We start from the raw sequence: 10,872 nt of genomic DNA, 5'->3' as shown, positions 1-10,872 counted from the left end.
CATCATTCCCTTGAAAAATCACTGGGCTACAGTAACATTAAGCCAATACTTTGAAAGTCATTGAGAAAGATTGATTTCGGGTTATTGAAATACATTATACCATGAGGTTGCAAATTTATTCCAATAGAAAACATTTTAAGGTATCTTGCATTCTTACAATCTCACTCCTAATTAGTGAACACAGCACCTTCACAAACCTCTCTGAGAAAAAAATCAATTTCTGACTAATTTTTCTGAGGACTAAGGGCCCAGTACCTTAAAAGGCAGTCCATCTACTCTCAAAGAATCATACCTTTAGAAAGTCTTTTCATAGAGCGAACACGTGCCTGCCTGGAGTGCCCAGTGTAGAATGAGGGAACTGAATGAATGTGGAGTGCTTCCTAGCACTATTTGTTTTCCTGTCTAGAACATGGCCTGTTCCATTGACCTGATTTGGGCTACTATTCATGTTATAGAGAATCAGACAGGTAAGTGTTTCTATCTAAACAATCAGACAAATAAGTGTTTCTATCCAAACAGCTTCTTTCAGGTCTGATCTGTCTCTTTTTTCTTTAGGTGAAGTTCAAAATCTTATTTCTTCTCACTCCCTCACGTGTGAAACTGCAGAACTATTCTCCAACTGAATAGGTATTACATTTTCCAGGGCAAGAGTCCACAGCGGGGGCCTGTATTTCAAGCTGCTCTTTCTTCTTTTGCCTTCTAAATGTCATATTCCCCAAGCCTCCCTCTTCCCCAGCCCTGCCTCCTCCACATGTAGGACTTCACTAGCCACCAGAGTACTGGTGACTGTTGAGTCAATATCCACGCTTGGGCCCCTCATTTTTGCTCAAGATCTGTTCATCTTCTGTTCACCTGAATAACCGAGGTATATATGTTCAAAACCTAGCTCTCTTCTACCTTGCTGAATTATCCCACCACTCCTTCCATCATCCAAAACAAAAGCCTACAAATGTATGAGTCATCTTGAACTCACAATCCATATTCATTTAATTGGTAAATGCTATCAGAAATCTCTCACAGTTGTTCAGTGTTCTTGAGCATCAGTCTCAGTGCCTTAATAATAATGGTTCTCCGCAAATGAGAGCTGTGGTTTGCCAGGAACTGTGCTAGACTTCTCGCATACATTCTTATTTAGTCTTCTTAAAACACTGAAGGAAAGTAATATCATTCTAATGTTACCTAGGAATAAACTAAGGCTCAATTAGGTAATATAATTCTCCCAAGGTCACGTAGCTGTTATCCGATGAAACCAGGATTAAAACTTATTTCACACTTTCACCAAATCCCATATTTTCAACTTTCTCATCAATTTCTTTCATGAAAATTCTTGAGAGTATTCTCTTGGTTTCCCTGCTTCCACGTGTTTTTCCTCTAATCTCACTTCTATACGGCTGCCAAAGTAAACTTTCTCAAATACAAATTCAGTTGTGTGACTCCTGTCCTTAAAATCCTTCTGTGTCTCTGCCTTCCTTGTATTTCAAGACAAAACCCAGACTCCTTGGCTTAGCCCGCAAGATAATTCATGAGGTGGCCTCTGTCTACCTCTCTAGCTTCATTGTCTGCCATTTCATCAAGGACAGGCACACTTCCCTCTAGTCACAGAAGCAACTTTTAGTTCTCCAAATACATCATGCTGTTTCATCCTTTAATACCTTCTCATGTGCTTTTTGGTCTGCTTGGGTGCCCCCAACCCACCTTCTCTGCCAGGCCAATGTCTTCAAGGCTTGCTCATGTTACCTTCTTTAAGAAGTTTTCCTTGATAATTCTGTCTTTTATTTAGACAATTTCATTTTCATCTATGATGCCCCGTGCATGCTTCCATTTTAGAGACTTCATTTTTTCACCTGTACTTTCCCAAAAGCAAACCCCTGAGTCAAGGATTCAAGTATAAGTAGTTTATTTGGGATGTGCATGGAACACTGGCAGGGAGAGGGGCAGTGACACAGGGAAGAGAAATCAGAAACAAAAGGGTATGTGATTAACCACTGTGGGACAGTAGATCTTAAATCTGACCAGAAAACTTTTAGGAAGGCAGAGACACAGAAGGATTTTAAGGACAGGAGTCACACAATTGAATTTGTATTTGAGAAAGATCACTTTGGCAGCCGTATAGAAGTGAGATTAGAGGAAAAACACGTGGGAGCAGGGGAAACCAAGAGAATACTTTCAAGAATTTTCATGAAAGAAATTGATGAGAAAGTTGAAAATATGGGATTTGGTGAAAGTGTGAAATAAGTTTTAATCCTGGTTTCATCGGATAACAGCTACGTGACCTTGGGAGAATTATGCATGGAACACTGGCAGGGAGAGGGGCAGTGACACAGGGAAGAGAAATCAGAAACAAAAGGGTATGTGATTAACCACAGTGGGACAGTAGATCTTAAATCTGACCAGAAAAATTTTAGGAATTGGCACGAAACACACAACTCAGAATTAAACCACCCAAGGTGGGAGGGGGCTGAAATATTTATACACCAGCACTTGGGTATAAATTAAGAGTGGAAGGTGCTGCTTCTCAGATTTGGGGGGATTACTGTTCTTTGGGCAGAGCAGACTTCTGTGGTTCAGAGTAAAGCAATCAGGCCCAGAGATGTAGATTACGGCCAGGGGTTAGGGTTAGGCAGCTGTAAGTCATCTGGAGCATGTCCAAAGGGTATGGACTGCATAGTGAGTGGTCTGCATGGTAGCCTTTACTATGGTCCTTTGTTTACTTGTCTGCATTCCCAACTAGGCTATAATGAGACTATAATGAGAGCAAGTATCTTATAGTTACCTCTACTTTCTCCACAGCTAGGAAGGTTGCTGCCACAGGGTAGATTACTCCCTAAAAGATAGTGGGATAAAAGACTGAATAATATGAGGCCTGTCAGAAGTGCAAGTAGGTACAGGAGTCCCAGGTGCAGAGGGGTAGTAGACTGGAGTCTTTCCCTGGAGGTTAGGTTGGGGAACATCTTCAGTATTTGAAGGTGTTTCCTGGTGGCTTAGCTATTGGATTTCCTCCTTAGTTTTGGAGACTCAATAAAATCATATCCTAAAATAGTTGTGACATGAATTCACTTATTCATTTATCCACAAATATTTATTAGCCATTACCATGTGCCAGGTACAGTACAAGAATCTAGCATGAACTCTTTCAAAATTTTGTGTCCACTGAATGGAGTTCTTGTTGTTTGTGGATATTTGTGAAATATGTGAAATTCTGTGTAAAAGTATCTGAGTATGTGCATTTTTATGCATGTCATGTTCTTTCACGATTATGACTCATCTACTGAAGACGTTAAATGGAAATTTTGCCTTGAGAATAGCAATACATCACAAGTATTTTGCAAAACCCTTTCATGAGCACAACTACATTAGACTGTTGCAACACTCGTGTGAGATAAAAAGAACAGACAGTATGTCTCTACTATATACGTGAGGAGTGACGTTCAGGGACGGTAAATCACTTGCTCATGGTTATTCATATAGTAACTAGCAACCTTGGCTCCAAATTTTTAGAGTCTAAATTTAGTTCCACTATGCTTTATTATTTTTAGCTTTATACAGAAGCCTTTTATTAGTCACTTAACATTAACTGATGACTAAGAAATGAACATTAACTTATAAATAGATACATACATGACTAAGAAATGAACATTTTTATTGTCTAATTATTACTGGTAATAATCTCCAACCACTTAAAAGATTATAATTTAGCTTATATGCTGAAGTCCAGCCTCTGATACAAATTTTTACTGCAGTGGCACAGAACAGTGTCCACATCTATTTGCATGTTCAGGAAACGCTCTTTATTATCTATCTCCTGCCTACCTTTCTGACTTATTTCCTATTATTTTTTCCCAAAAGACATTAGACTTTAAACACATTAGACAGTTTCCCAAACACAGGATACAATTTCATTTCATTCTGTTTTAGCTCATCTTCTTTCCTCAGGCTGGAATGATTTTGGCCTAATTAATGAATCCAAGAATAAACAAACTCCAAAGTCCCCTCCTTTCAGCAGCTTTCCCTGACTGGTCTAGGCAGGATGAATTGCTCTCTTATCTGTATTCCCACAATGCATTTTGTTGGGAATGTGTCACAACTTTTACCACATTGTCTTATAGTGATTCATGTGTTTCTCTTCCTAGTTACACACAATTTCTTGAGGGCAAACACCATGTCCTATTCATCTTTGCATTCTTAGTGTTTTGCTCTGTCCCTAGCATGGCATGGTGCTTCAATAATGTCTGTCAAATTAACTGATTATAAAGAGCATTGATTATAAACTGCACTCATTATAAGTGTTAATGTTCTTAAACTTGCCTTGGTATCTCTTATTTAATCTTGTTTAATGACATTGCTTCTGCCATGTATTTTGCCCTGGAAAACTGTGGTTTTGAGTCTCTACCTTTACAAATAGTGATTCCTAATTTATTATTGAGTTTTATTTGTAGTTAGTTGATTAAAATTTAGATCATAAATTGATTTCAATTTTTGCTTTTATGACTGTGCTTAAAATATATATCTTAAAGAATTTATTAGCTCACTGCTATTTTTGAGAATCAACTCCATTATCTTTAGAGACAGCTTTCTTAACATCAATGTTTGACATGTCATAGACGTTTAGCATAATGATTTTTAATTCTTCTTCATATATCCCTACCATCTGACTGAATATAGAGTGGAAGGCTGTTTTCCTGTGATTTTAGATTGTGAATTTTCTGAAAATAATTCCAATCATTACTTTCTAAAACACTGTTTTTTTGTTTCATGGTTCAAATTTTATTCATGTTCTTTATATCAGTTCTCTTTTCATATTAAATTGAACAAATTGAAGTAGCTCTGAATGCTACAATGGTGAAATATAATTATCTCATAAAGTACTTTGATTTTGCAGGATAGAAACAGTGGACAGAAAGATAATGAGAGATAAACTGAGCTATTATACCATTATTATACTTGTGAAACAGTGAATCAAGCTTTGTTGGGTTCAACCAGAAAAACACAAATCACCTCTCCACATTTAAATCAAGAGAATGGAATAAAGCATCAGTTACACGGGTGTGTAACAAAGAAGTTATAAAAGATATGTTGAAGCAACTCAGAAATTAGCAAAAGCAGGAAATGCTATCACTCCTTGGCTGGAGAAGGATGTTTTGGAGGCCCAAGGACAGGGTTCTGCAGCAAGCACTGGATCCACTGCAGTCTAACTACTAGGAGCTGGAGCTACAGAGTGGACACAGACTGAGTCAGAGGGAAAAGGCAAAAAAGTACTCTGGTTTCTTCTTTCCTTCCACCCTACAGTCTCCTGACAGTGCCTCCTAGTGCACAAATCCAGTCGGATGTCTGTAAAATAGGGCCTGAAGGGGTGACCTCTATGATGCAGAGTAGAGGAGAAGGGAGAGGAATGAATATGAGATCACATAGGCCAGTACTGGCACCCACATTATTTATTATTTGGTGCCTGAATCGACACGCTCCTAATGTCTTATGGATCATTTAAGCTTGGAATGTTTGGAAGACCTGTGATTGGCCGAGGTATTGGATTAGCTGGTTGCTCAGTCTAGACAAAATATTACTAGACCCTACTGCTTACAATTTTATACTGCTATTATGCACTTTAGCCCCATTTTCTAGTGGCCATTATGAGGTTGTAAATAATGCATCTTAAAAATAGTTTCATTGTGATATAATTCACATATTGTAAAATTCGCTCCTTTTTTTTTTTTTTTTTTTTTTTTTTTTGAGTCAGAGTTTTACTCTTGTTGCCCAGGCTAGAGTCCAGTGGCGTGATCTCGGCTCACTGCAACCGCCACCTCCCAGGCTCAAGTGATTCTCCTGTCTCAGTCTCCTGAGCAGCTGGGATTACAGGCATGCACCACTATGCTCAACTAATTTTTTGTATTTTTAATATAGATGGGGTTTCACCATGCTGGCCAGGCTAGTCTTGAACTCCTGACCTCACGTGATCCACCCACCTCGGCCTCCCAAAGTGCTGGGATTATAGGTGTGAGCCACCACGCCCAGCCAAATTTTACTCATTTAAAGTGCACAATTCATTTTTTGCATATTCACAGATATGTGATATTATCACCACAGTCAATGTTTAGAATATTTTTATCACCTCAAAAAGAAACCCCTTACTCTTTAGTTATCGCCCCTATACTCCCCCATTTGCCCTGCCTCCTAGTCCTAAGAAATATCTAATCTCCTTTTGTCACTTTAGATTTCCCTGTTCTGGACTTTCATATGGATAAAATCATATAACATATAGTTTTTCTAACTTTCTTTCACTTAGTGTAATGTTTTTGAGGTTCATTCATGTTATAGCATGTCTCAGTATTTCATTCCTTTTTATGACTGATTATTATTCCATGTATGAGTGGTTATACCACATTTTATTATTAGTTTGTCAGTTGATTGAGGTTATTTCCATCTTTAGCTATTATGAATAATGTTGCTATAGACGTGTGTAAATGTTTCTCTGCGGATATATGTTTTCATTTCTCTTGGGTATATGCCTAAGATAAAACTGGAAGGTCATGTGGTAAGTCTGTGTTTAACTGTTTGAGAAACTGACTGTTTGCCTAAGTGTCTGTAACATTTCACATTCTATTAGCGGTGTGTGAGTGTTCAGATTGCACTTCATTTTCACCAACATTTGTTATCTAGCTTTTTGATTCTAGCCATTTTAGAAGGTGGAAATAAAACATTTTTATATTAAAGCACAACTTTATGGCAGAAATTGTTCCTTTGACATGAGACAGGAACATATTTCCCAAGCAGGGAAAAGAGCACTGTAGTGCTCTCTTTTTCAGATATATAGTTAGTTCAAGATCTGCTATTTAAGAACTGTTATATGAGCAAGGGTTCAATATTAGATGTGTTCTTTTTTGAGTTTTAATTGCATTTCATTACAGTATCTGAGAGTGATATACTTAGAGCGGTGTTAGCAAAACTGTATGTATTTTTACATTTATTATTATGTTTGATACAAATGAATTTATCTAGTATATTTTTACGTTATAAAGCATAACAATAAAGTCAACACTTCTGAAACAATTGCCTACACTGAGAGACAGAACATTGTCTTAATCACTAATGTTACCCCATGTGCATATTCTAGATATCAAGCTATTGACTCACTCCCCAAAATAACTAATTCCCAGTATCTTGTGTTTAAAATGTGTGCTTTCAAAAACGCATTTTACCTCATATGTGTGTGTCCCTAAATAATATATTGTTCAGCTTGTTTTTGAGCTTTGTAAAAGTGGTATCATCTTATATGAAGTGTTTTGTGACTTTCCATTTTTCATTATTTCTTTTATAGGATTCATGTATATTGTGGGATATAGCTAGAGTTCCTTAATTTTTGTTTTCTACAATAATCAAGTGTGTGAATATGCAATATCATTTAGTATCCCGTGTTTAAACACTTAGGTAATTTTGTTTTTGTTTGTTGCTTTTATGACCAGGGCTGATATAAACATTCTTGTGTATCTACTGGGGTGTATGTGCAAGGCTTTCTCTAGAAAGTGGAGTGGAATTGCTGAGTGGTAAGGTAAGTGCATATTCAAATTTATATTATAATGCTAAATTGCTTTCCAAAGAGTTTAAACCAAATTATTAGAGTTGTAGGGCCTTCTACATAAAACCTACTTTAGCTGACAGTAATACTGCTATACTAGCTTTACTTGGTTTAGTGTTTGACAGTATATAATTTTATCATTGTACATTCTATATTTTGAGCATGCATATTTAAAGAAGATATAGGTGGATTTTTCCTAAATTTTTATTTGAGATACAGGGGGTACGTGTGCAGGTTTATTACCTGGGTATGTTATGTGATACTGAGGTTTTGGGTATAAATCCTGTCACCCAGGTCATGGGCATAGTATCTAATAGGTAGGTTTTCAACCCATGTGATATGGTTTGGCTGTGCCCCTACCCAAATCTCATCTTGAATTGTAACTCCCACACTTCCCACGTGTGGGAGGGACCTGGTGGGAGGTAATTGAATCATGAGGGCAGGTGTTTTCCGTGCTGTTCTCATGATAGTGAATAAGTCCCTTGAGATCTGATGGTTTTAAAAAGGTGAGTTTCCCTCCACAAGTTCTCTTCTCTTGTCTGCCACCATGTGAGATGTGCCTTTCACCTTCCACCATGATTTATGAGGCCTCCCCAGCCACATGGAACTGTAAGTCCATTAAATCACTTTCTTTTGTAAATTGCCCAGTCTTGGGTATGTCTTTATCAGCATCATGAAAATGCACTAATACACCATGCTCCCCTCCCTCACTCCCCCCATTTAGTAGTTTATACTGTCAATTGTTCTCATGTTTATGTCCTTGTGTGCTCAATATTTAGCTCCCACCTATAAGTGAGAACATGCAGTATTTGGTTTTCTATATTATTTCCCATATTATTTTGCTTAAGATTATAGCCTCCAGCTGCATCTAGGTTGCTGCAAAGAACATAATTTCATTCTTTTTTATGGCTGTGTAGTATATCCTGGTGTATATGTACCACATTTTCTTCCAATCCACTGTTGATGGGCACCTAGGCTGATTTCACATCTTTGCTATTGGTAAAAGCACTGTGATGAACATATGAGTGCATGTTTCTTTTTTCATAATTATTTCTCTTCTTTGGGGTATATACCTAGTAATGAGATTGCTGGGTTGAATGGTAGCTCTGTTTTAAGTTCTTTGAGAAATCTCCAGACTGTTTTCCACAGTGGCTGTACTAATTTACATTCCCATCAACAGTGTATAAGCATTCCCTTTTCTCCACAGCCTCACCAGGATCTGTTATTATTTGACTTTTTGATAGTTGTTCTGACTGGCGTGAGATGGTATCTCATTGTGGTTTTGATTTGCATTTCTCTGATGATTGTGATAAGAGCATTTTTTTTCATGTTTGTTGGCTGCTTGTATATCTTATTTCGAGAAGTTCCTGTTCATATCCTGATATGGTTTGGCTCTGTTACCACTCAAAATCTCTTCTTGAATTGTAATCTCCATAATCCCTGTAATCCACATGTGTCAAGGGAGAGACAAGGTGGAGGTAACTGAATCAGGGCGGTGGTTTCCCCCATGTTGTTCTTGTGATAGTGAGTGAGTTCTCACAAGATCTGATAATTTTATAAATGTTTGGTAGTTCCTCCTGCATTCATTCTCCTTCCTGTTACCTCTTGAAACAGGTGCCTTGCTTCCGCTTTGCCTTCCGCCATGATTGTAAGTTTCCTGAGGCCTTCCCAGCCATGCTGAACTGTGAGTCAGTTAAATCCTTTTCCTTTATAAATTATCCAGTCTCAGGCAGTTCTTTATAGCAGTGTGAAAATGAACTACTATATGGCCTTTGCCCATTTTTTACGAGGTTATTTGTTTTTGCTTGTTGAAGTGTTTAAGTTCCTTATAGCTTCTGGATATTAGATCTTTATCAGGTGTGTAGTTTGCGAATATTTTCTCCCATTCTGTAGGTTGTCTATTTACTCTGTTGATAGTTTTTTGTTTGTTTTTGTGCTGTGCAGATCTTTAATTAGGTCCCACTTGTCAATTTTTGTCATTTTTTTGCAAGTGTTCTTGAGGACTTAGTAATAAATTCTTTGCCAAGGCAGATGTCCAGAATGATGTTTCCTAGGTTTTCTTCCATGATTCTTATAGTGAGGTCTTACACCTAATTATTTAACACATTTTGAACTGGATTTTTGTAAGTGGTAAAAGGTAGGGATCCAGTTTCATTTTCTTGCATATGGCTATACAGGTATCCTAGCACTATTTATTGAATAGGGAGTCCTTTCTCTACTACTTGTTTTTGTTGGCTTTGATGAAGATCAGATGGTCACACGTGTGGCTTTATTTCTGGGTTCTCAATTCTGTTCTATTGGTCTATGTGTCTGTTTTTGTACCAGTACTGTGCTGCTTTGGTTAGTGTGGCCTTATGTTGTTGTTTGAAGTCAGGTAGTGTGGTGCCTCTGGCTTTGTTCTTTTCACTTAGGATTGCTTCGGTGTCTATTTGGCTTTTTTTTTTTTTTGGTTCTTATAAATTTTAGAATATTTTTTCTAGTTCATTGAAAAATGACATGAGTAATCTGATAGAAATATCATTGAATCTGTAGGTCGCTTTGTGTAGTATGGCCATTTTAATGATACTGATTCTTTCCATCCATGAGCATGGAATGTTTTTCCATTTGTGTTGTCTCTGATTTTTTTCTGTAGTGTTTTGAAGTTCTCCTTACAGAAATCTTTCACACCCTTATAGAAATCTTTCACCTTCTTGATTTATGTATTACTAGGTATTTCAACTTTTTGTGGCTATTGTAAATGAGACTGTGTTCTTGATTTGACTCTCAGCTTGAGCATTATTAGTGTATGGAAATGCTACTAATTTTCGTACATTGAGTTTGTATCCTGAAACTTTACTTTGAAGTTGTTTATTAGTTCTAGGAGCCTTTTGGTGGAGTCTTTAGGGTTTTCCAGATATATAATCATATGATCAGTGATGCAGGATACTTTGACTTCTTTTCGTTTTGGGGTGCCTTTTATTTCTTTATCTTCCCTGATTGCTCTGGCTAGAACTTCCAGTACTTCGTTGAATAGGAGTGGTGAAAGTGGACATCCTTGTTTTGTTCCAGACAAGGGAATGGTTCCAGCTTTTGCCCATTAAGTATGATGTTGGTCTTGAGTGTGTCATAGATGACTCTCATTATTTTGAGGTATGTTCCTTCAATGCCTAGTATGTATAGGGCTTTTATCATGAAGGTATATTGGATTTTATCAAAAACTTTTTCTGTGTTTATTGAGATGATCTTACATTTTTTGCTTTTAATCGTAAGTGGTAGATCACATTTATAATTTGCTCATGCTGAATCAGTCTTGCATCCCAGGA

General features: G+C 37.3%; 1 protein-coding gene across 1 annotated transcript in view; it reads left to right on the top strand.

Annotated features, from left to right (window-relative positions):
- Positions 1 to 7,463: 7,463 nt before the first annotated feature.
- Positions 7,464 to 10,872, top strand: part of LOC105466503 (transient receptor potential cation channel subfamily C member 6) — a 256,881-nt gene continuing 253,472 nt past the window's right edge. Inside the window, exon 1 of the mRNA XM_011715466.3 lies at positions 7,464 to 7,543. The gene's annotated coding sequence lies outside the window, so the exon portion shown is untranslated. The remainder of the gene's footprint in view (positions 7,544 to 10,872) is intronic.

This window comes from Macaca nemestrina, chromosome 12 (genome assembly GCF_043159975.1).
Source record: "Macaca nemestrina isolate mMacNem1 chromosome 12, mMacNem.hap1, whole genome shotgun sequence".
Taxonomy (NCBI): Eukaryota; Metazoa; Chordata; class Mammalia; order Primates; family Cercopithecidae; genus Macaca; species Macaca nemestrina.
The sequence above is the reverse complement of the archived record's forward strand: the minus strand, read 5'-3'. Positions and strand labels throughout refer to the sequence as shown.